General features: G+C 37.4%; 1 pseudogene; it reads right to left on the bottom strand.

Annotated features, from left to right (window-relative positions):
• Positions 1 to 2,838: 2,838 nt before the first annotated feature.
• Positions 2,839 to 2,938, bottom strand: LOC148773417 (U6 spliceosomal RNA; annotated as a pseudogene).
• Between the last annotated feature and the right edge of the window lie 24,051 nt (positions 2,939 to 26,989).

The raw sequence follows: 26,989 nt of genomic DNA, 5'->3' as shown, positions 1-26,989 counted from the left end.
AGAAGAGCCCACACAGCAATGAAGACTCAGCACAGTAAAAAATAATTAAATAAAATTATTTTTAAAAATTAAAATGTAAATCTGATATTACTCCTCTGAAAACTTTCAATAGCTTTCCTTTGCATTTACAATAAAATGCAAGCTTTTTGCTATAGCCCTACACAGTCTGGTCCCTGCTTACCATTCCCACCTCATCTTGTGCTACTGTCCTGTTCTCTCTCCAAGCTTCAGCCACACTGACCTTTCAGTTACTTCAGCATGCTTTACACCTTCAAAGAGATGTTCTTTCCACATAGAGCACTTCCACCCACCTACTCCATGTCTGTGTCCTTCTCATTCTTCAGATATCAGCTTTAATATTGCCCCCCCTTATGCTCAAACTAAACAGAATTAAAGTATGTAACTTCAGCTATTTTCTCTCTTTATATACTGTTTCTGTCATTGAAGTTATTAACATTTGTAATCATATATCGATATGGCCATTTAAATGTCTACTCTCTGTCTTCCATAGACTGAAAACTTCACGGGGTCAGAGAATGGGTCTATTTTGTTGTAAAAATATAATACTTTGTATAAAACCTGGCAAGTGGCAGCAACCAATAAATATTTCTCCATTAAATAATTGATAACCAGATAATTTGTTGCCAAGTTTACAGTTTTCTTTACATAGGTAAACCAGACAAAATTATCCAGCATAAATTAAGGAACTGACCCATCCATAGTTATAAACTTGAATGTAGCTGCAGAATGTTTTTGAAAAAAACAAATATACTTTTAGATAGCATCAACCTCAAATATTTCTTGATACCTTCGATTTACAAAAGGAAATATAATGCAAGGCTTTTTAAAATGCTTTCTCTTCAATTTAATGCTTGTTGGTTGTGAATAATTGCCTTTTCTTATACAGACATAATTTCATATATTCTTAATCAATTTTTTTCAATGGCACATATTTGGTTCTATACACATTGCAGATTAAAACTAGGTATCTGGAATTGTGATCCATTTGTGTACTTTACTTTTTATTTGAAGTGTAGCTGATTTACAGTGTCGTGAGTACTTTACCTTTAAAATGATGCCTACCAAAAAATGACTATGGTACTATATTGTGCTAATTGGTGTAACTAACCCAAGGAAATGGAATCTTAAAGTTACATTTAAAAAGACTACTTAGATCAGAGGATAGGAATGTGAATACTTCTTTTTTAACCTGTAACCTACAAAAAAATGTCAAGAGGTGGTGCTAACCTTCTAAATATTTAAGGCTGTCTGCCAAAATAAGCAATTCAACCCTGGTTGCATATCTATTCACTAAAGAAGGAAAAGGAAGCATTAGAAGAAATCCTTGACCATGAAAATTATGCCCACTAACTTTCCCTAAGAGTTTACATGCTGTCAAGGACTCTGACCTTCTGGCAGTGTTCATTTCAAAATGAACCCATCATTTCAAAAGGAGCCCAGCATGAAAGCAACAGCTGGCACAACACAAATCCTTTTATCACTGTGCTAACACAGGTCCAAAATGGCACATACCTGAACTTGTGGTGAAACAAACTGAACTTTATTTCACTCTTTTGAGGCTCTAGTCTGTTACATTTTTTGTTGTTTTTGTTTTGTTTTGTTTTTTAATCCATGTCCCAGGACCATACTGTTTTAGTTATTGTAGTTTTTGAACCACTTTCTCTTATTTGTTAGAGCAAGTCCTCCTCATCAGACTTCTTTTTCAGACTATACAACTGACCCTTGAACAAAAGGGCTTTGGGGACACCCATTCTCTCCACAGTCAAAACTCATGGATAATTTACAGTCACCCCTCTATATCCTGGGTTCCTCTGTATTCACTCTTTGGCCTCCTCATATCAACCAACTATGGATCATGTAGTGCTGAAGTATGTATTATTGAAAAAAAATTCCTTATAAGTTAACTTTTGTGGTTCAAGCCTGTGTTGTTCAAGGGTCAAACTGTACATGTTATTCTTGACTATATATTCTTTAGAATGGAATTTAGAGGTCACTTCATCAAGACATGAAAATAATCTCTGGGATTTTTATCATAAATTTATCAAATCTATGAATTTATTTGAAGAATTTAACTTGAAAACTTCTGTATTCTCATCCATTTTTAAGTGGGATTTTTTGATTAAATTTTGTAATTTTTTCCATATAGGTGCTGTACAGTTATTGGTGAGATTCTATCTGTGTGTTTTCTAGTTCTGGTGTTATAGCAAATGGACTCTCCATTGTTTTATAAGTAGTTAATGAAATGTTTGGGCTTCCCTGGTTGCTCAGCTGGTAAAGAATCTGCCTGTAATTCAGGAGACACCAGTTCAATTCCTGGGTCAAGAAGATCCCCTGGAGAAGGGATAGGCTACCCACTCCAGTATTCTTGGGCTTCTCTGGTGGATCAGCTGGTAAAGAATCCACCTGCAATGCAGGAGACTTGGGTTCGATCCCTGAGTTGGGAAGATTCCCCTGGAGAAGGGAAAAGCTTCCCACTCCAGCATTCTGGCCTGGAGAATTCCATGGACTATTCCATGGGGTCACAAAGAGTTGGACATGAATGAAATGTTTAGGAAAACCGGTAAACTGTTAAACTATCATTCTAAATGTATTTTATTTAGATTCTCTTTGGCTAGGGAATAATCTCATTCACAGATATGAATTGTATCTCCTATTTCCATTATTGACATCTCTTATTTCTGTTTCCTGCTTTATTGCAATGGCCAAGAAATTAAAATTTTATATCATAATGGTGATAGCAGTTATTTTAATCTTATCTCTGATTAATAGAAGTATATTTATGGTTATACCATTGTATATTTACTATCTCAGTAAGGAAAATATATGATATCCTTTGTGAATTGACATGTCATCCTTCCTCTTCTAATCTTCTCCATATTTTTTCTAAATTTAGCACATGTGCTACAGAAGAGAGAACTGTTTTACTCTTTAAATAAATCTGGCCTGTCATATTTAAATGTCTTTAAAAACATTTTGAAGGGAAAGGTCAAAGCATGATTTAAAAGCAGTCTGCATTAAATGTAAAGCTAGTGAAGACCTATAGCAGATTGGGAAATATTAAACCTGAAGTATTATAACAAACCCTCTTTTTTATGGACATAAGCCATTCATCTAGAAGAAGGGGAAGTCAACTGAATGACTTTGGTAACTTGGTTTCCACAAGGAGCTTTTCCCTGATTGGCAAGACATTTAAGAGGAAAATAAACACAAATGGGAGAGAACCAGAAAACTTTTGTTGCTGTGAATATTAAAGAAAATAAGGCAAAGAACTGCCACTGCACTCCAAATCTAATTAGCAGCTCTAAAAAAGTGAATTGTTTAAAGAAAGGATAGAAAAGAGAGTTGTTAGCTTTTGACACCTGTAAGAGAGTGAGGCAGAGCTTGGAGATTTGACCATTGTTAGTTTGAATATTGTTAGAATACTAGCTTCAGAAAACTGCCAATCCATGTCAGGATGCTGTGAAAATACAGAGTGCTAGACCTTTTCAATGCCTGGAAGCACTGTAGCTGAGGATTATGATTGTTTCCTTGAACGTGGACAGAAACACCAAGCTTTATTTAATAGCAGTTGAGTTTGGTGAAAAAAGAAGCCAGCCTAAGTAGTAGGAACATTTCTTTTTATTTCATACTTACATTTTAGGTTTATCAGTTCAGTTCAGTTCAGTTCAGTCGCTCAGTCGTGTCCGACTCTCCGCGACCCCATGAATCACAGCACGCCAGGCCTCCCTGTCCATCACTACCTCCCGGAGTTCACTCAAACTCATGTCCACAGAGTTGGTGATGCCATCCAGCCATCTCATTCTCCGTCGTCCCCTTCTCCTCCCGCCCCCAAACTTTCCCAGCATCAGAGTCTTTTCCAGTGAGTCAACTCAACGCATGATTATACCTACTTGATATGAGTGTTGAATGTTTGCCCTGCTTTTTATTCCCCCTTCTTGTGTACATGATCTTTATTCATTCTAACTTAAGATACAATGTTTCCATAAAATATTGTGGTGTTTAGAAGCATTCTCTCACTCTATGTATAAACTGTTGTCACTTGTAAAAGAAATAGGCATTCAAAGGTATTTAACTTTAAAAGTTTAAGAACATTTATTAACCTTACCTACACTTTTGTACTATTTGAATGATCATGTGGATATTATTTTTCAATTAAAAATGGGCTCATTTTAAAATATATTTTTAAATAATATATATTTATTGTGACAAATTCAAAACTAGAAGTGTATAAAATGAAATTTTAAAGCAGCTACCACTCCACCTAACTATCCCCAGGTAGCCACTGTTAAGGGTTTGCTGTGAATTCTTTTTCCTATGTGTATGCAAACATACAAACAGAAGAATTTTTATTTTTAATGTAACCATACTATACAGATTTTCTGCAATTTGCTTCCCCCCAACAAAATTGGTATCTTTCCATATCTACACAATAATTTTAGAAACATTCATGGTTTTATAGAAAAAGCAAAGGAACCTAGATTTCTTTTTTTTTCTCCTATTTTAAGTTAATTCTTTCTGTATAAACTTCAGAACTGTACCAAACCTGTAAACCTAATCTACCATCATCACAGCTACTGGAATAATTAGCCAAAATCTTAAAGTAATGATTCTCAAATTTTAGCATGCATCAGGGGTGCACTACATAATTATCTTCCCACTCAGTCCTGGGAGGAAGATTTATAAGTTTCTTTAGAGCAGGGATGTGAAACTGAGAGAATAGACTCCTTCTCTACTGAGGTTTGCTGTATCTCCTAATTACACACTACAAATTGTCTATTTTTTCACTAACACAATATAGTTGTTCTCATAAGTAGACTAGGGAGAGAACATATAAACCTTGTCCCAAGGATATCTCACACCAGTGGTTCTTAAGCAGTTCAGTTCAGTTCACTCAGTCATGTCCGACTCTTTGCGACCCCATGAATAGCAGCACACCAGGCCTCCCTGTCTATCACCAACTCCCAGAGTTCACCCAAACTCATGTGCATCGAGTTGGTGATGCCATCCAGCCATCTCATAGTGAGCATCAAAAGTCACCCGGAGGGCTTATTAAAAGACTGCTGGACTCCACACCCAGAGTCTTTGATTCTCAGACTGAAACCCAAGAATTTGCATACATAACAATTCCCAGATGATGCTGCCCTTCCTCATTCCAGGATCACATTTTGAGAATCACTGTCTCAAAGGAAATAATCAACTTCTGTAATGAGCATCCATTTCCTAGCATATTTAACTTAAGACAAACAGATTTTACAGAACAAAATTCATCCAAAATCAGAAAAGTAGACTCAAACTAGAATTTCCTTATAAAGTGCTCCACAGTCTCCAGTTGTTAAAACCTAACTGCAGTAAGAGATGATGAAGCCCTCATCTCTATTCACTGGGGTGGTAATACAGCCTTTTTTTCCCCCCAGATCTTCTTACTTCCAACTTAGCTAGGTTCTGCAGTTAAGGATGAACATATTCCATCTGAGAGCCATCACTTTTTTGATATCTATTGCAATCCTAGAGTGAACAATTTGAGCCTAAGAATGGTTGTGGGAAAAAAGTGAAAGTGTTAGTTGCTCAGTCATGTCTGACTCTGTGACTGTAGCCCACCAGGCTCCTTTATCCATGGAATTCTCCAGGCAAGAATACTAGAGTAGGTAGTCATCGCCTTCTCCAGGGGATCTTCCTGACCGAGGGATCAAACCTAAGTTTCCTGTATTGCAGGTGGATGGTTATTAGCATATTTCTGTTCAAAGTAGAACATCCTGGTAAGAAATGTGAGTTTTTCAAAGGAAGCCCTGCTTCACTGCCAACATTAACCCAGTTCTTCTTCTATCCAATTGCTGAACTTTCACCTGAGGAAGTGTAATGAGTCAGGCGTAAAGAGTACTAGGCCCCAGTTTCCGCTTCATACTTCTTTCCTGTGTCATGTGACCTCTCTGTCTTCAGCTTTCTCATCTACGAAATGGACATAATAACACCTACTTAAAAGACTGTAAGTATTCAATAAGACAATATATGTAAATCACTTAGCCTAGTACCTGGCACATAACAAATGTTCAATAAATAAATAGATGTTACTATTAACACTGCTATTTCATAGTCAATAATTGGAATAGAGAATTGGGTTCCTGACTGTATCTCTTTCTTTTAACACAAATGTAGCTAACAATGTCCCATTAAAATTCCTTAGTTTCACAGCACAATTTACAATAGCCAAGACACAGAAACAACCTAAAAGCCCATCAACAGATGAATGGATAAAGAAGATGTGGTGTGTGTATACACACACACACACACACACACACACACACTGGAATATTACTCAGCCATTAAAAAGAATGAAACAATGTCATTTGCAGCAACATGGATGAACCTAGATATTATCATATTAAGCAGAATAAATCAGAAAAGAAAAAGACAAATACCATTAGATATCACCTGTATGTGGAATCTAAAGCAACAAAAATGATCATATCTACTAAAAAGAAACAGACTCACAGACATAGAGAACAGATTTGCCGTTGCCAAGGAGAAGTTGGTGAGAGGGACAGAAATATTGGGAGTTTGGGATTAGCAGATGCAAGCTATTTTATATATAGAATGGATAAACAACAAGGTCCTATTGTATAGCATAGGAAACAATATTCAATATTCTGTGATAAACCATAATGGAAAAGAATATATATAATGAATCATTTTTCTATGTAGTAAAAATTAATACAATATTGTAAATCAACTATACTTCAATAAAGTTTTTTAAAAAAAGAAAATATTCTTTCAGCTTCAGTGTTACATGATCAAATATACTTATTGTATGATCTAATACCATTGTATTCAGAACTAAGTTTCAACATTTGAATTTTGGGTGATAAAGTCTTTAGACCCAGACATTCTGAAATTTTTTATCATACTTGTAAATAGGCCTTAAAATAAATGATATCCAATTTTGAGAGCATGCTATTCTTTATTCACACTATTACTGACAGAACAATCGTTTGGCCAAGGATGTGTCCACATAAGACATCAATATCCACAAGAAAACAGTGTCATCACCAATTTCAGCATTCAAGAAAAACAAAATGAAACACCATTTAAAAGTAAATATCCCAAACTTCCCTGTGGTCCAGCAGTTAAGATTCTGGGCTTCTACTGCAGGAGGCACAGGTTCAATCCTTGGTCAGGGAATTAAGATCCCACTTACCACACAAGATAGCCAAAAAATAAAATAAAAGTAAAATAAATAATTATTGAAAAAAAAGTAAATATCCTACAATACCATGAAAAACTCAACATTCATCATGTGTAGGTTCCCCAACACTTTTTCTGAAGTAGAAGTACTTTTTGTTCATTTTTTGCTTTGCTTTGTTATTTTGTTAATAGGTATCCAGTGGGTTGCCATTTCCTTTTCCAGGGGATCTTCCCAACCCAGGGATTGAACCCTGTCTCCCACATTGCAGGCAGACTCTTTACTGACTGAGCCAACAGGGAAGACCTGATAGGTAACTTGCTAAAGCTTTTTCACTGTTGGGCAGGTCACGTATGAAAAGTTTCAAACCCAGATTTCAGGTGCCTTGAAATAATGGGGACTATTGAGCAGGATCCCTTTGTAAACTGAAAAAGACTACTTCTGAATAGTCCATTTGGACTGGTAGTAGACCCAACACCTTTTACATCTGAGTGCTTATAGAAACTTTCACTTTTGATTCTTTCAGGTGCTTGGTTTCCATTAAACAGGCGATACCAAGTAAGATGACTGATTTAGAGGCAGTTCCAGAAAATAAGTAACCCTCCATGTCATTCTACCTTCATCCCCAGAACTGCTTCAGATGTATAACAGCAGATATGTTTTTTCCTCCCAGCTAACTGATAGGAGCACTTCCCTTTAAGCCAGATGCTGTATTATTAATTTGTTGGAAGTAATAATAGTCTTACTATTATTAGCAAGACTGGCCTTACATACACAGAGATGGGGTAGATAGCATCTTAATGTTATTTCAGGGACAACAGGAAGGTGTCCTTTGCCAAAAAGATCTCTCCAGTCTGTTCTCTGAGGCTTAAAATCATTTAATGAGAACTTTGCATTCTCTTTCAGAATTAGAGATAAAGATGATAAATCAGATACTCTTGGGAAAGAAAACTGGGCTCGCACAGCATTTGGCTCATATCTTGGTAATAGCACTTAACTGTGTTACTTTATAACTCATCTGTTTGTGTGTCTGTCTACGCCCACAGGCATTGTGAATTCCTTGAAGGCAGTGAATATGCCTCCCTCATCTCTGACCCCTCAGGTTTTTTACAGGGTCTGACAGAAAGCAAACACTCAGGAAGCAAAATGACAAAGGAGTGAATTAATGAATGAGCAATTTTACATTTACCATTCAGTCTAAAGGACTGAAAAGAAATTGTTTCCTGGGAATAGGGATGGAGGAGAAAACAAAAACACAATCAGGGTCCAAAAGAGGTGAAGGGAGAGAATAATGAGTCATGATTATAGAATGCCCATTGTTAAAAGAGACTCTTATCTTTTCCTAATTCAGGGTTGCTTCATCCATTTATTTTTCAAGGCTCCACATCTGTGCTGTGCAAAAAAAAAAATTTTTTTTAAGTTAAACCATTGTCTGTTTCATTTCTCAAGAAGCCAGAAAGATCTAGATGAGTTTGCCCCCAAGGACTGAGTTTTGCTGCTCCTATAGAAAATTAGCTCTCACTGCAGGAAGTGATTTGTGAGCAGTTTGAAAGAAGACTAATATTAACATCAAACCCTGTATGAAATGAAAGCTTGTCCAAAGTACAGGCCTGTATTGGGAAAATTAAAAAACCCAGCCTTGCTGGTTCATCTTTACGTTCTGTCTTTAGAACAAGATGTATGCAGCTCAAATGATCCAAGTGTAAAAATCAGGTAGGTTCGTGATATTTTTATAAACTAAAAATTAAAAAATAATCCTCACCACTAAATATTCACCTCTCAAAAATTACCAAATTCATTCATTTTGCACATATTTATTGAGCACCTACCACCTGATAGGTTTTGTTCTAAGAGTTGGATGGACATATACTAGTGAACAAGACTGATAAACTCTGTCTGGCACCAAACCATCTTGCCACACTTCTGATTCCCAGTCCATGTGTAAGTTTGATCCCTCCTGAGCCTGGGTGAGAAATATGAGGTGGTGGATGGAATAAGTGCCAGGAGTGTCTGTGTCATACATTGCTTGCTAATAAAAAAACAAAACAAAACAGTGTTTTTAACCCTGTTCCTTTGCCAAAATAGCTGCCACAAATTAGCTGTGTCATTAGGAATAAGCCTTGGTCAGGAAGAGCATATTGGTCTTTGAGAGACTCTTTAATCCAAGTAGAAGAACCTCTGGCTCTGTGCTGGAGGCCTAGATTCCAGCCCTGGCTCTACCATGACCTTCCTGGCAGGTTTAAGGCCAACCAGTTAAATTCAATGTACTCATTCCTTCAAGGCAGGGTAGGAATCACCTTCACTGCTATTTCTGCCTCATAAATAATTTTGATGATAATATTTACATTAATGTTTGGGCCAACTTAGCATGTGCTAGATAAGTGCTAAACGCTTTGATACAATCTCATTTAATGCTTTAGATTATAAGAGCTTTCTTGTTACTATTGGGTTGACCAAAAAGTTCGTTTGGGTTTTTCACACTATCTGATGGAAAAATCTGAATGAACTTTTTGGCAAACCCAATATTTTCAATTAGTTTACAGGTGCCTAACTGGCCAGGGGTTGGGGGCAGGAGGAGAAGGGGACGATAGAGAATGAGATGGCTGGATGGCATCACCGACTCGATGGACATGAGTTTGAGTGAACTCCGCGAGTTGGTGATGGACTGGGAGGCCTGGCATGCTGTGATTCATGGGGTCACAAAGAGTCTGTCACGACTGAGCGACTGAACTGAACTGAACTGGCCCAAAGAGGCTACAGAAGGTGGTAACAATCACACACCAAGTGAGAGATGGGATTCAAGTTCAAATCTGTCTGATTCCAGAGTCTGTCTAGATGGGAAAGTCTATATATATGACTAGGCTATTTAACACAGTAGATTGGAGTTAGATATTAACATCTTAGTATGAACTAATTTATTATATCCCGAGCTCTGGAACCTGAAGGAAGAAACTGAGTTAATTATATTCTCTTTGGTGTTCTAGACCTATATCTCATCCTCCAGTTCACTCTAAGTCATCATGGGAACAGGTCTGATCACATAATTCGCACTGAGATATGGCTGTCTAATAGTTTCTAAGGATCACCTAATTATAACAGGAGAAATGAGCCACACAAATTGTGAAGAAGGTATTTTTAGTCTTGGGAGCTCCTTTCCAAATTCCGTGTATTACAATCCTAAGTGATCATTTAGCCTATACATATAATCAACATTGCAAAGCTTCACTATAATTCTATCTATAAGCTGGGACAAAAACTACAGATCAGAATCTAGAAGAATGGTCATAGTCCTGCTCTTCTAGCTATGCCCGATCTGTTTATATAGGAAACATTTCTTAAGCATCTACTATGTGTGAGGCATTTTTTCCAACAGCATTTCATTTAATGTCCATAGCTATCCTGTGAGATAGGTATTACTATGCCCAATTTTGCAGATGCATTAACTGAGAATTAGAAAGGCTGGCTAATTTTTCCAAGGTTGTATAGCTAATAAATATACAAATCAAAATCATAAAAACTCTGCTATATGAAGCTGGTTTCCTGGCCAAGAGTAATTTCTCATTATTTCTCTCCTAATAGATCCCCAGTATTGTTCTGGCAGCAATATGTCCAAATCTAGGGGCTGAATTCTAAATGATCTAAGCCAATAATGGAAGTTGCATTGCCCTTTGCCAATGACAAAAAAATTGTCTGGGGCTTCTGAAAAAGACACAGAAGGAGGGGTCTCTTTTGGTGTCACTGTTCCCCTCTTGCATCCTGCTTTAGACACTGTAATATAATGATGTAATGCTTGGAGCTACAGCTGCCATTTTTAAACCATGAGAGAAAACAGCACTGACTCACTAAGGAAAGCAGAATAGAAGGATCAAAGCAGCTTGGTTCCTGAATAACAACATTGCTAAGATGCCAGATCAACTCTAGGGCCACCTTCTTCCTGACTGCTTGTGGTTCAGCTTCTAATAACTAGGTAATATTTGCAGCCCAAAGCATTTTTAACAATTACTACAGGGTATATGACAAGAGTCAAATGAATGATGTATCAATTAAATGCTAACTGAGAGCAAGAAGAGGTCCTGTGACTGAGTTTATCAGAGGGAGGTACATATAATAGGAGGACTTGGAGCTGGGTCTTGACAAATGGTGGATATTTTTAAAGATAAATAAGGGGGAAAAGTATTTCAAGCCAGGATCATATTTGTCTTATTCACCACCATAATTCCAATTCCTAGCACAGTTCACAGCACATAGCAGGTGTTCAATAAATGTTTGTGAAATGACTTAATTAATGAGCAAAGACACAGGGGTAAGAAAGCATGAAACATTTACATAGATATGGGACAAAGAAAAGAGAATATGAGATGGGAATGATAAAAGTTAATGAGTTACTATAGGTTCCAGGCAGAGGATGGAGGGTTGAGGCTGTGTCTTCAGAGATTTGGCTCTTCCCTTATCCATCCCTTATCTTCTCAATCCTACAATCATAACAAAATCAAGTAGGAAACTTTACATGGTGACGTACAGTATATCAAGTGTACACTTGGGTGACAAAACAAACAAATGTCATGGGTCAGAAGCATTGCTGTGTGGCCTGAGAAACCCAAATATCACAGACAGCATTAAAATCATGTATCCAGCACCTGGAAAGGTGACAAATTCTGCCTCTCAGCTTAGATATCATTCCCTAAGCCTTCATCCCAACAACTTTTCCTGGAGACAAAATATGCCAGCCTTGAGAAAGTCTCTCTTTCTGTTGAGTGATTGCTTCTCTTCTGATAGCAATTTCTTGGAAAATGGAGCTCTGACAGTATTCTTTGGCAGTTGCCATATCAAGAGCTCTGTTCTAGGAGACAAAATAATTTTACTAGGAGCCATTACTTACATAAATATTATAATTAGGATATTAAGAATATTTTCTTCTCCAGTTCAGTCAAGAACATTTTATAATGTAAAATGACATACAGATGTAGTATAATAAACATTGTTTGGAACGAGATTTGTCCAAACTGTGGAAAAGGAAAAGTTAAGATTGAATTGGAATGCCATGAGACAGATCTAAATTTTGTCCCTCATCATTTTTTTTAATTATGAAAGTATGATGACACATTTACAAGAGACTTCGTAAATACAGAACAAGGTTACATATAGTTCCACTATATATTCCAATTATTTTTGAAGTAAATTAAGATTTTTCAGTTGGAGTTTCAATATCAAACTCTCAAAAATTAATAGAATGAACAGACAGAAAATTAGAAGGATATAGTAGACCTGGAAAGTACTATGAACCAATTCAACATAATTGTGATTTATAAAATTTTCACAAAACAGCAGGGTACAAATTCTATTCAAGGTCCCGTAAACAATAATCCAGGAGACACTGGAACATAACCAGTGTCTCTCACCATTTTCTAACCCCCAACTCTACTTCCCACCCTGCACTGTCCTACTCAATCCCTAGAATCCTACCTCAGGAAAGAGTGTGAAACCTGCCCATGGCAAGAAATCAATGACTGATAAAAATAACATTTATGAGTGATGTTCATGGGCTAAGAACTATTTTAAGTGCTTTGCATACATTATCTTATTTAATATTCTATGAGATAGGTGTAATTATAATCTCACATTCTACAGGTGAGAAAGATAGGCTGAGAGAGACAAAGCAATTTAGCCAGTGTCACTCAGTAAGTGGCAGGGATTATATTTGAACATAGGCATTCCCATTGGAGACCTATTAGTTCATCTACCATCCTATGCTACCTCACTCCTATGTTTGTTTTGTTTTGTGTTTTAACCTCAGCAATAAAACTTTAGAATAAATAAATAAAATCCTTTAGGTTGAATTTTCAGTAACAGGTGTTGGGGAGGGTATAACTGACTTGGTGTTCTAGCACCTTTTAGCTCCTGCTGAGTATGCATTAACTTTAAATCAACCACATTAATTTGGTTGGTATTGCTGTGAACCATCTTCTCACACACAGTATCAAATCACATATGTGTTGACTGGGTTTGAGGTTATGTTGATTTAACAGGTGGTCTTCATTATCCGAGTCTCCTTTTATCCATGTCCCCAAAGTTAAGAGGATACAAATGAAAGCAAAATGCAAATTATTCACTAATGAACTGACTTCCTATAAAATTAGTCTATACTCAAGTATCTCTTCTTGCTTAGTATGAGCCTATGTTGATCTGAAGCTAACTCAGCCCAAAGCAGGAACTCCTAAGAAGAGAATACTTCCTCAGATCTCAGTGATGTTGTATTGTGACTGTGCTGCTAAGTATGGTTACCATCTTGATTTTACATACTTTCATCAGCTTTTTTGGAGAAGGAAATGGCAACCCACTCCAGTAGTCTTGCCTGGAGAATCCCATGGACAAAGGAGCCTGGCGGGCTACAGTCCATGGGGTCACATAGAGTTAGACATGACTGAGTGACTAACACAACACACATGTTCATCTTTATGTGGCAGATTATCTGATATTGTCAGACAATACAATGGAAACCAATTTTAAAGTGAAATTGCAAATCTTGCAAAACGTTCAGTATTGCAAGCAGTTGATGAAAGTGATGCTGAAGAACTACTCTGATCACATGCAGCACCACAACTGAACAGCTGATAGAGTAAGACCAGTGAACAAATAAAACTGATGAGGATAATGCCAAGGTTTTAGCAAAAGAAAATGATTTAAATATTAAAGGTTTAGGAGAAGTCCTTGGAAAATTTGTCCTGGACTATTTCAGCCTTTTAAGATTTTTGCTCTAAAAACAGTGCAAAATTACAAGATTTGCCCAACTTTTAGTACATTTTGGTGAAAATAAACTATTTGCATATTTTTGTTTCCATTTCATGAAAATTGGAACATGTTGTCACTATTAAGGTTTGACTTGTGTAGCCCTCATTACTAGTCAAACGGAATAGTCCTTTATTCTGCTTGGAAAACTAACCAAACACATTGCATCTTCTGAGTTATTTTGGGAAAGAATGGTTGCATTTTGGAGACTTCTCTGTATATTTCAGTTTGCAAATATTCTGGCCATTTGTAGGTGCCAAATAGCAAGCCAGGTTGCATTGTATTTCATTTATCTCCCTTTCCAGATGCAGTACCTGGCATAACACTGAACATTTAGTCAGCACTCAAAAAAAAAAAAAAAAAACCCAAAAAACAAAAAGATTAACTTAATTTGAGCCCTTTCCCTGAAGATTAACAATCAAGAAAGTTTAGCCATTTTGATTTCCCAAGCTTGAAAAACAAGTCCCAAAGCACTTACAACTGGATACTTGTTTAATAAAGAATAGTTAGGCTCTCTCTCAAGATGCAGTCTTTCTGAGGATTTTGGTGGATGCTATAATCTGTAAAGATGAAATGAGTGATTCCTGAATAATATTAATGTTTGAGTATGTAAATAGGGTACCCTTTAATTTCCTCAGATAGATTCATCAAGGACCAAAGCATTTAACTTGTTAATTAAGATTGTTGTTGTTTAGTCATTCAGTTGTGTCCATCTCTTTGTGACCCTATGGACTGCAGCATACCAGGCTTCCCTGTCCTTCACCATCTTCTAGAGTTTGCTCAAACTCATGTCCATTGAGTCGATGATGCCATCCAACCATCTCATCCTCTGCTGCCCTATACTCCTCCTGCCCTCAGTCTTTCCCAGCATCAGGGTCTTTTTCCAATGAATTGGCTCTTCGAAACAGGTGGCCAAAGTAATGGAGCTTCAGCTTCAGCATCAGTCCTTCTAATGAATAGTCAAGGTTAATTTCCTTTAGGATTGACTGGTTTGATCTCCTTGCTGTCCAAGAGACTCTCAAAAGTCTTCTCCAACAAAACAGATCAAAAGAATCACTTCTTCAGTGCTTTCCACTTTCTTTATGGTTCAGCTCTCACACCCATACATGACTACTGGATAAACCAAAGCTTGGACTATACAGACCTTTGTCAGCAAAGTGATGTCTCTGATTTTTAATATGCTGTCTAGGTTTGTCATAGCTTTTTTCCAAGGAGCGAGCATCTTTTAATTTCATGGCTACAGTCATGTCTGCAGTGATTTTGGAGCCCAAAAAAATGAAGATTAATTAAGATTAACACTTTCCAAACATGATCTGAATTGAAAAGAACCAAAGGAAATAACTTCCTTTCATCTTTCCAGAACAGTCACGTTTTTACAGATACATGGTATTTAGATGTACCATTACTAAATTATTTCATTTCATTGGTTAAGTACGAAAAAGTGTTAATGTGGTTTTACAAATGAAACATGTCTAATAAATTTATTTTACTAATCTTGATGAAATATCTGAAAGGATATTTTTTATCAGCAAACTTAACACAAAGATTTGTGATTATCATATTTACTTAAAAAATTCCCCCTTTGAGGGTATATCTTATACATGGTAGAGAAGACCATGAAGGAGATTGTGAAACCACTGCTACTCCTAGAAATATAATTTGTTCCATAGGTAAGTTTTTAGAAACATGATCAAGGCAATTAAAGAGGTGAAAGTTATGACCAACCTTGATAGTATATTAAAAAGCAGAGACATTACTTTGCCAACAAAGGTCCGTCTAGTCAAGGCTATGGTTTTTCCCGTGGTCATGTATGGATGTGAGAGTTGGACTGTGAAGAAAGCTGATCGCCGAAGAATTGATGATTTTGAACTGTGGTGTTGTAGAAGACTCTTGAGAGTCCCTTGGACTGCAAGGAGATCCAACCAGTCCATTCTAAAGAAGATCAATCCTGGGGTTCATTGGAAGGACTGATGCTAAAGCTGAAACTCCAATACTTTGGCCACCTCATGCGACGAGTTGACTCACTGGAAAAGACTGATGTTGGGAAAGGTTGGGGGCGGGAGGAGAAGGGGACGACAGAGAATGAGATGGCTGGATGGCATCACCGACTCTGTGGACATGAGTTTGAGTGAACTCCGGGAGTTGGTGATGGACAGGGAGGCCTGGAATGCTGTGATTCATGGGGTCGCGGAGAGTCGGACACGACTGAGCTACTGAACTGAACTGAACTGAAACAATTATTATCTTCATTTTACATTCAGCCAAGTTGTTTATATCTTCTCAACTGCTCTGACCAAACCTTCAATGGTACCTCGCCAGGAGCAAAACCAGACAAAATAATTCATATATTTTTACTCATCACTGAGGAAGAGAACTTATGAGGGAAGAGAATTTTATAAGAAAAGGAAATAGGATCAAAATTGCTTCTACCTTCAATAAACAATTGATGACTCCCTTAATTAAAGGTAAGGAGTATTCAGGGATGTCTGACAGAAAGTTCTGTTAAATATTGTTGTTGTTGTTTGGTCACTACGTCATGTCCAACTCTTTTGTAACCCCATGGAGCCCACCAGGCTCCTCTGTCCATAGGATTTCCCAGGCAAGCATATTGGAGTGGGTTGCCATTTCCTTCTCCAGGGACCTTCCTGACCCAGGGATCAAACCTGCATCTCCTGCATTGGCAGGCAGATTGTTTACCACTGAGCCACCAGGGAAGCCTCAGTTAAATTTAGCAGTTCTCAAATTTTCTCATTATTCAAGAAAAAACAAGCAAAACAAAGCAAAACAATTCCTCAAGTGAAAACAAAGTCGCAGTATCCATGCCCACACCATGTGCTTTTTGCATCCCCTTCAATCCATCTATATATACACTCATGCAGTCAGCACCACTTTATGAGCTGCTTACTATTAACCTGCCACTTTAAACTTGGATCTCAAGATAGTATAAAGTTAAGTCAATGTCCAAAATCTTTCATGTGGTCTAAGATATTCAAAACTCTTCTGATATACAGAAAGTTCTTAGAGGTATTTCTTTCACAGGAGTTTCCTGATGCCTGATACTTTAGTTCATGTTTTACTTACTCAGAAGATTCCAAAGGAAATGATAATTTGAAAAAAAGAAAGCATTATATTCATATCTCTTTTTGGCTTTGCTATAAAAATATAATCCTGAGAGGAATATGTACTCAGTGCACCACATGTTGAAGAAAAGGAAAATTCATCAAGTTGATTTCCTGCAGAGCAAATCCTCCCACACCATTCAGTCCAGCCACAACATCTGGATAATTGGCCCCAGCCTAGTGGGAGCCCCCAACACAGGATTTCTGGATAATTTTTGAGCATTAGGCATGCAAACTCTCCTCAGTGCTTACCTTGAATGTCTTTTCTCCCTTCTGTCTCATCTACTGTCTGTAGTTTCAGCTGCTCACCAACTATCAAATCATCTGAAAAAATTTAGGATAGTGCTGCTTGACATAAGTTCTCTTTAAGAAAAACACAAAATCCAGAAGTGATATGAAAGTTTCTTTTCCTTATGGTGATGCAAATGATATTCTCTCTTCTTTCTAGGCATTACTCTTAAGGGTTTAGTTAAGTCTTTTTGTATAGCTCTTTGGGACTCTAGAAAGGAGAAAAAAAATCCTAAATTCTTCTCCTACTGATCTTGTTAAAAGGAAAATTTGATGCTTATTACTTTTATATTGTGCAAATCAGTAGGACTGGAGTTCCCTATCTGCCCAGAGTATTTAACTCTCTAGATTTAAGAGGAAATTTAAGGTAGTTTCCAGCCCTCATATAATTACAGGACTAGCTTGTAAATGCCTTAGCTCACAGGTCTCATTATAACCAGTACTTTACACAGTGTGTGGCAATAGTAGGCTTGCAAAAAATATGTATTGAATGAATAACTTTAAGTTTGAAAAATTCTTTAGGATTCTTCTGATAGAAATGTGACAGCCAAAGTTGATATTTAGCTGTTATTCACAGTTACAGCCTTAAAAATTTTCAGGTCTTGCGGGGTCACCTTTGACTGTCAGTGCTCATTGTGTTCTGGTTACTAAATATTTTGATTATCTCACTTAGCAACAGAATGCCGTAGCACACAGAATTATATATATATATATATTTTTTACCTCAAACATATTTTCATAGAATGTTTAGGACCCAGACCCTACCTTCTGAGTTACAGTGACTGGGTTTATTGGAGTTTGGAAATAGTCATGGATCTAGTGAAGAGATGAAACCAGGAAGGAAAAAATGGGCAGGTGGTGGGGGTGAAATTATTGTATCATGCCTGGGTATTAAAAATGGAGATTAGAAGACAGAGTTATAGTTTTCCAGAGGTGTAAGTATTAGGGACACAGGAACTCAGATTACTATTTATAGGCCATGAAGAGGGGAGGGCAGGTAGCCTCTTTGAAATCTTGCTTTCATTTCCTTTGGGTATATACCCAGAGGTGAAATTGGTGGATCGTATGGGTGTTCATTGGAAGGACTGATGCTAAAGCTGAAACTCCAATACTTTGGCCACCTCATGCGAAGAGTTGACTCACTGGAAAAGACTCTGATGCTGGGAAGGATTAGGGGCGGGAGGAGACGGGGACGACAGAGAATGAGATGGCTGGATGGCATCACCGACTCAATGGACATGAGTTTGAGTGAACTCTGGGAGTTGGTGATGGACAGGGAGGCCTGGCATGCTGTGATTCATGGGGTCGCAAAGAGTTGGTCACAACTGAGTGACTGAACTGAACTGAACTGATGGTCGATCTGTTTTTAATTATTTGAGAAAACTCCATATTGTTTTCTATGGTGGTTGGGCCAAGTTATATTCCCAGCAACAGTGTATAAGAGTCCTCTCCTCTCCACAGCCTCACCTGCACGTGTTGTCTCCTGTCTTCTTGATGATAGCCATTCTGACAGGTGTGAGGTGATATCTCACGGTAGTTCTGAGTTTCATTTCCTGATAATTTGTGATATTGAGCATCTTTTCAAGAACCTGTTGGACATTTTGATGTCCTTTTTGGAAAAATATCTACTTATTTCTTCCCATTTTTGAAAAAAAATCAAGTTATTATATGTCCATCAACTGATGAATGGATGAAAAAGATGTGAATAAACACAGTGGCATATTATTAAGCCATAATAAAGGAGAATATCCTGCCATTTGTGACAACTGGATGAATCTTGAGCACATTATACTAAATGAGATGTCAGACACAGAAAGACAAGTGCTATGTAATATCACTTACATGTGAAATCTAAAATTTAAACCTGTAAGAAACAGAATATAATGGTGTTTGCCAGGGAATGGAGAATGGTTGGTGATAAGGTGATGTTGTTTAAGGGTAGACACTTGCAATGAGTAGGAAATAAGCCATAGACATCTAATGCACAGCATAATGAATACAGACAATATTGAACTATAATGTAATGTAATATCACAATTGCAATCATATTACAATATGATTCATATATTACAACATATAAATGTATCAAAGTAACCTGTTGTACATTTTCAGTTTACACAGTTACGTCAAACTTAATCAATAAAAACTTGAGAGGTCAGAAGTACAGGCTAAAACTGTCCCCAGTAGAAAGCTCAACTATGCCAATATCCAGGACCCACTCTTCATGAGCCTAAGTCAATTTAACTACTTGTTGGCCCATCAGCCTAATTCTCCACTTGGGCCTTAATAGCATCTCAAATCTAGACTGCCAGATAAATAGGAGGTTTCAGCTTGTACCCCTCAAGGGCTACTAAATTTTCCTCTTTCAGGAAACAAGTTGATGTCTCATAATGTGTGTGTTATGGGGAAGAGATGGCACTCTGGTTGGTATTGTTTCTTTTTACACTCAGTGAAGTCAAGAGTGTCAAGATTTCTATTTTACCATGAAGCAGAGGTTTGAAATGCTTGGCAGACTCATGCAGTGTCCTTGGCCATTAGTAGACTGCAAATATATGCCATTTTAATATCTTTCAACTTACTAACTTCACCTGAGATCAGTATATTGTGTAAAATTCTCAAAGTACTAAGGAAGCATATTTCCTTTCCACCCTGAGTTCAGAAGTGTACAAATCAAAATCCTTTTTTTTTTTTAAATCAAAATCCTAATCAGCAGCTCTCAGTATTTACAATTCCAAGTTGCACCATCAAATTCAATATTGCTTGGTGATTTCTTAAATGATATTCTGTGGAACCACCTTGTATATGGAGGACACAGTGAAACTTTTTACTGGATTCAGTTTGACATTTGTAACGGCCCAGAAAAAGGATCAAGGCAGTGAAACAGCATTGCTAAGTGTCTTCTAAATCAAAAAGGCAGGTACCAATATTAATCCTGCTCAAAATATGCAGAGAGTTCTGACCAACTGAGTTAACAGAACACAAGTGGCAGCTGCTCCCAAAATCTACAAGTCATTTCAAATACACCAACCTTTGTTCTGTCTCTGGAGAATAATATTAATACTGTGTTCACTGATTCGAGGTTGTAGAGTGTAGATTCTCAAAGAGGATGCACCATTTTTGGAGTTTATTATTCAAAATTCATTTTTAAAATGTCCTAGCAGGAACTTCCATGGTGTTCCAGTGGTTAAGACTCTGTTCTCCCAATGTAGATGGGTTTGATCCCTGGGTCAGGGAACTAAGATCCCATATGTCACAAGGTATGGATCACCCCTCCCTCAAGTAAAGATTTAAACTGTCCTGACAGTATCACATAATCTCACATTATCTTACTCCAGGTAAGCATTTATGGTTCAAGGTGACAAAAGACAGAAGTTGGAGCAAATTCAGAGTTGACTGCAAGACACCTCTGAATACTATGATAGTTGCAGCAACCTTGAACACAGGATGGTGTAGTCCTACCTTATTAAGACACTTTCTACAACTTGGTTTCAAATGACCAGTTTTCAAGGCTATTGCTGTTCAGGGGCAAAATAATAATAGAGTCAAAGTGCCTGGAAGTTTCCCCAGATATATGTAGTGTGGCTGCTCCAGAGAGATGCTTGCACCTATAACAGTCAGGGGGTGATACAGATACTTCTTCAGTTCAGTTCAGTTCAGTTCAGTCGCTCAGTCATGTCCAACTCTTTGCCTCCCCATGAACTGCAGCACGCCAGGCCTCCCTGTCCATCACCAACTCCCAGAGTTTACCCAAACTCATGTCCATTGAGTCGGTGATGCCATCCAACCATCTCATCCTTTGTTGTCCGCTTCTCTTCCTGCCTTCAATCTTTCCCAGCATCAGGGTCTTTTCAAATGAGTCAACTCTTCGCATGAGGTGGCCAAAGTATTGGAGTTTCAGCTTCATCAGTCCTTCCAATGAACACAGATGACTGATCTCCCTTAGGATGGACTAGTTGGATCTCCTTGCAGTCCAAGGGACTCTCAAGAGTCTTCTACAACACCACAGTTCAAAAGCATCAATTCTTTGGCACTCAGCTTTCTTCACAGTCCAACTCTCACATCCATACATGACCACTGGAAAAACCATAGCCTGGACTAGATGGACCTTTGTTGGCAAAGTAATGTCTCTGCTTTTTAATATGCTATCTAGGTTGGTCATAACTTTTCTGCCAAGGAGTAGCATCTTTTAATTTCATGGCTGAAGTCACCATCTGCAGTGATTTTTGGAGCCCCCCAAAGTAATCTGTCATGTTTCCACTATTTCCCAATCTATTTGTCATGAAGTGATGGGGCCAGATGCCATGATCTTAGTTTTCTGAATGTTGAGTTTTAAGCCAATTTTTTCACTCTCCTCTTTCACTTTCATCAAGAGGCTCTTTAGATCTTCTTCACTTTCTGCCATAAAGGTGGTGTTACCTGCATATCTGATATTTCTTCAGGCAGTCTTGATTCCAGCTTGTGCTTCTTCCAGCCCAGCATTTCTCATGATGTATTCTGTATATACGTTAAATAACCAGGGTGACAATATACAGCCTTGATGTACTCCTTTTCCTACTTGGAACCAGTCTGTTGTTCCATGTCCAGTTCTAACTGTTGCTTCCTGACCTGCATACAGATTTCTAAAGAGGCAGGTCAGGTGGTCTGGTATTCCCATCTCTTTCAGAATTTTCCACAGTTTATTGTGATCCACACAGTGAAAGGTTCTGGCATAGTCAATAAAGCAGAAATAGATGTTTTTCTGGAACTCTTGCTTGTTCCATGATCCAGCAGATGTTGGCAATTTGATCTCTGGTGCCTCTGCCTTTTCTAAAACCAGCTTGAACATCTAGAAGTTCACAGTTCATGTATTGCTGAAGCCTGGCTTGGAGAATTTTGAGCATTACTTTACTAGCGTGTGAGATGAGTGCAATTGTGCGGTAGTTTTAGCATTCTTTGGCATTGCCTTTCTTAGGGACTGGAATGAAAACTGACTTTTCCAGTCCTGTGGCCACTGCAGAGTTTTCCAAATTTGTGGACATATTGAGTGCAGCACTTGCACAGCATCATCTTTTAGGATTTGAAAGAGCTCAACTGGAATTCCATCACCTCCACTGGCTTTGTTCATAGCAATGCTTCTTAAGGCCCACTTGACTTCACATTCCAAGATGTCTGGCTCTAGGTCAGTGATCACACCATCGTGATTATCTGGGTCATAAAGATCTTTTTTATACAGTTCTTCTGTGTATTCTTGCCACCTCTTTTTAATATCTTCTGCTTCTGTTAGGTCCCTACCATTTCTGTCATTTATTGAGCCCATCTTTGCATGAAATGTTCCCTTGGTATCTCTAATTTTCTTGAAGAGATCTCTAATCTTTCCCATTCTATTGTTCTCCTCTATTTCTTTGCATTGATCACTGAGGAAGGCTTTCTTCTCTTTCCTTGCTGTTCTTTGGAACTCTGCATTCAAATGGGTATATCTTTCCTTTTCTCCTTTGCTTTTCACTTCTCTTCTTTTTGCAGTTATTTGTAAGGCCTCCTCAGACAGCCATTTTGCTTTTTTGTGTTTCTTTTTCTTGCGGATGATCTTGATCCCCGTCTCTTTTACAATGTCATGAACCTCTGTCCATAGTTCAGAAACCTCTTAGGAAGTAAGAAAACATTCATACCCTTAGAAGTGTTGGTTATAGGAGGTGATAACAAATTTCCTAAAGTGTCCTCCAGAAAACTGGAAGGTTACAGGAATTCCATGCTATAGAGATCATTTATATGTATTTGCTTATCACTCGCCTCCTTCTGCCAAGGATGTAAAGTCATAAGCATGTATAAAGGAAATAGAAAAAACACAGAAAGTTGAAAGAAACAAGGAAAATTGAAAATAATAAAAACCATGGGGGAAGATCAGCCACCAGAAACATAGACCTTTGGCCGTATGAAGTTACTTAAAATGATCTTCAGGTTTGGTTGTAAGCTACCTACTGGCTAAAGTAAAGAAGGAAATTTGGTCAGTTATAAAACTCATAGGATGTAACTATCAGATTGCAGCCTTTGAATCTATGTGACTGAAAATTAAAATCATATCATTACACAAATAAAATGTGGTTGCATCCAAGCCTCAGAAATTCATACCCAAAGGGTTACAATAATAATGTCCATCATACATGTACTGAAAACAAAGGACAAGTATGTTAAAAAGTAATTTAAAATCCACGAAAAATAAAGCTTGATAGTTGATGAATGAATGTTCAAAAATCAAAACATCTTGCCTTAAAAAAACAAAAAGCAAACACCCTGAAAATTTCACCAATCGAAGTTCAGATTTTAAACCACACATTAAAGTTTTAAAGATTCCTACTGCTGTCAAAGAACAGAATGTAAGGGGGAAATCACGAGGAACTGCATGGAAAATAATTAGCTTTTGTTATAAACTGACCAATACAAAAGCTACACGTTAACCCAGAATGAAAAGAAGAACCAACTATTAAATTTGATCCAGACCTAAATGGCAGAACTGACAAAAATCTCTCCAAAGGAAAGAGAAGCAAAAGGAAAGAGATCCTAAGGATGAAATCTAAATGTTAAAAGCCACTGACCTCTCTAGGACACTTCGTGAAAATCCTCTGAAGTCAAAAAGAAAACAAAGTCATATTTCTTATATCATTATACAGCTGCAGAAGTAAAAGCATATAGAGATTCTAAGCAACCTCTTATAACAAACATCTCCATCCATCCTTAGACTCCTCTTCACCCCAACCACACATACTCTTGCTGCTTATAATAGTGTTGTTAGGGTGGAATGAGTGTTGGATATTTTAGAAGTCTAATTTCATTGTGTGCTAGAGGAGATGGGGACTAGGTGATTGAAAGGTCCTTATCTGTAGTAGAGTTCAATTACTGAAATCAGCTCAGCTTCCTCCTATAATAAAAATCCCAAAACTCTAAGGAAAATGGACCAAATTAAGTTGAAATATTTGGCTCAGATTCAGTCCTGTTGCTCCCATGCAGGCATATAGTAAATCATTCTCTTCTGAAAAACAAATGATGAGACAAAAAAGTGAAAGCACAAAAACAAAACAAAAACTTACCAAAAAAACTCTTTAACAAAGGCTCATTACATTTATCTCTGGACTACAGATGTGATAGTGACATTTGCAAGGTGTGTGACTGTAAAACAGTGATTTACATATTTGAATTACTGTCATGAAAACACTAAACCATCTCTTTGCTAGATTTAAAATTGTCTTATTGTCTTAGCATTGAGAGAGTACATAAAATAAACTTAATTACCCTCTGCCAAGTGGCTATTGATAATAATGGAATTTTTAGAACCTGACATGATGGTATACCATTTTTTTAAAAAGTGCTACTTGGTTCTTAAAAGACTTGTCTATATTTCCTCCAGCTTTAGCATTAGTGACAAACTAAATTCTTAGAAGTATACAAAATTTCTTAGGAAATAATGTTGGAACCCAAGGAATATTTGAGACCAAAGGCTAAGTCAAATGGCCTATTCCTCCATCCCATAGATGGATGATTGAATGTTCTGTAGAGTTGTTCTCAGTTTTTCCTGTTCAAATCCCTAGCCCCACCCATCTTCTGGCACCAAGGATACTTAAACCACCTAAAGTGATCTCTCTTACGTCCCCTCTTTTCTGTTTCTAAACTTCATCTTTGCCACACTTTCCTTTCCTAAATAACAATATTTGTATATGGCCACTCATCCTCTCTCCCTCCCACTCAGAGGATGAGGTGTCTCACTCTCTTCTTTCATCTTATTTCTCCATCTATCTTTGTTCCATCATTCACCCCTTCTCCTCAGGCTGATTCAATCTCTTTGTCATTTTTCTGCCTAAAAACATTCCCTTCCCCCATCACCTCCACATTAAAAAAAAAAAAAAACCCTTTTGTTTACCCTGTGACTTCTTTCAGTGACCATCCTAATCTCCCACCTGTGTTTTAACCATTTTCTCAATTGGCACCTCTCATTTCCTCATCATTCAATTTACTCTTTACCTTTTGTAATGTGATTTCTGTCATGAAAACTCCATGGCAATTCCTCTTTTGGATGTCCTTTTCACCCACTCAAGTATACACTGACTACCTCCCATGAGCTAGGCAGTTTGCTGGGGAAATGGATAAATACTGACAAAATTCAATCCTTGCTATCAAAAAGCATTCTAAAGAAAGTGAATAGAAGTCTCAACCTAATCATCCTTGATTCCTCTGCAAAGTATTTGAAACCCTTGACTATCCCTTCTAAACGGTCTCTTTTCCCCTGAGTTTTGTGGAGGTATTCTAGCTCTGCTTTTATTGGCTTTGCTGTCTTCTTCCCTGACTCCATAAATGTGAATTTTCTCCAAAGCTGAGGCCTGAGGTCCTTTTCTCTTTCTACACTTTCTCCCAAGGTATTCTCTTTCCTCTTTTAGCTTCAGTTCTTACCTCCGTACAGCTTTCTCCTTAGTCTGCTTCTCAACTATTAAATTACTATCCTAAGACACCACTGTCTGTTTAACAAATTGCTGAATGGCACTACAGAATATTTTACTAGCACATTAAACTCAATCTGCCAAAAACAGACCCACATCTTTCCTGACAAATCGTCAGCTCTTCTTTGAGACATCCATCTATCTGCTGACAAAAATCTTTAAAATAATAATAATGGAAAAACAATAACAGAAAACATGTATTGAGCATTTTCTGTGTGCCAAGAAATGTTATAAAATCTTTTTACATTTAACATCAGAATACCTCATAATAATCCTACAGAATAGATACTGTTATCATTATTTTACAGAGAGGGAAACTGAGAGGTTAGAAATTAAACGACTTGCACAAAGTTAATAGAAAGTAATAGGGGGAGGCTGACTACCAGCTCAAATACAGGCTAAACGATTAAGGACCAGTAATCCAAGCAGCAGGAATTCGGATTTCTTTTTTAATTAATGCTCTGAAATGATTCATTTTTCAAACAATCCATTTTACTGAATGCCAAGGACATCATGACCCGCAGCTGGGGTTATAAGAAGTTGACTGGAGAAAGGAAGGTTATGATACTGTTTTCTTTCTTTAATGTGTGCCAGTGAGACATTCAAATATCTCCTTTCTTGTACAATATAATTGCCTCTGAGTTCATTTGTTCATTCATTTATTTACTACACATTCATTAAGTAGCTCTGGTGAGCCTAAAATAAGCTAGTATTTAAAGTTAATTTGCAATTTGCTGTGAAAACACAGAGAAACAAACAATTGAGGGGGTGGAAGACTTTTTTATGAAGTGGGTGCTTTGAATTTTCATGACCAATAAGTACTTTGGCATGGTAACTCAGTGACTCTGCTTGTACCCTTTGATCATAAGAGCATTAAAGACTCCCTTTTTATGTCAATACAAGTAGTGACATATGAGCCTAAGAAGAAATGTCTTCATTTTAGCCCTTTTCACACAGGGATGAGAAGAAATACGTTGAGATTTATTTATCCCACACCCATTCTGTACTCACAAAAGCCCCAAGGGAATGGATCAGAAAGAACAAACATATCTTGACTCAACGAAGGTGCACAATGATGATAATAATTCATATTTACATTGACACTCCAAACTTCAAAGTATGGCCACAAAAGGATA

Source organism: Moschus berezovskii, chromosome X (assembly GCF_049115385.1).
Source record: "Moschus berezovskii isolate FMDL1 chromosome X, NW_MosBer_1.0, whole genome shotgun sequence".
In the NCBI taxonomy this organism is placed as follows: domain Eukaryota; kingdom Metazoa; phylum Chordata; class Mammalia; order Artiodactyla; family Moschidae; genus Moschus; species Moschus berezovskii.
The sequence above is the reverse complement of the archived record's forward strand: the minus strand, read 5'-3'. Positions and strand labels throughout refer to the sequence as shown.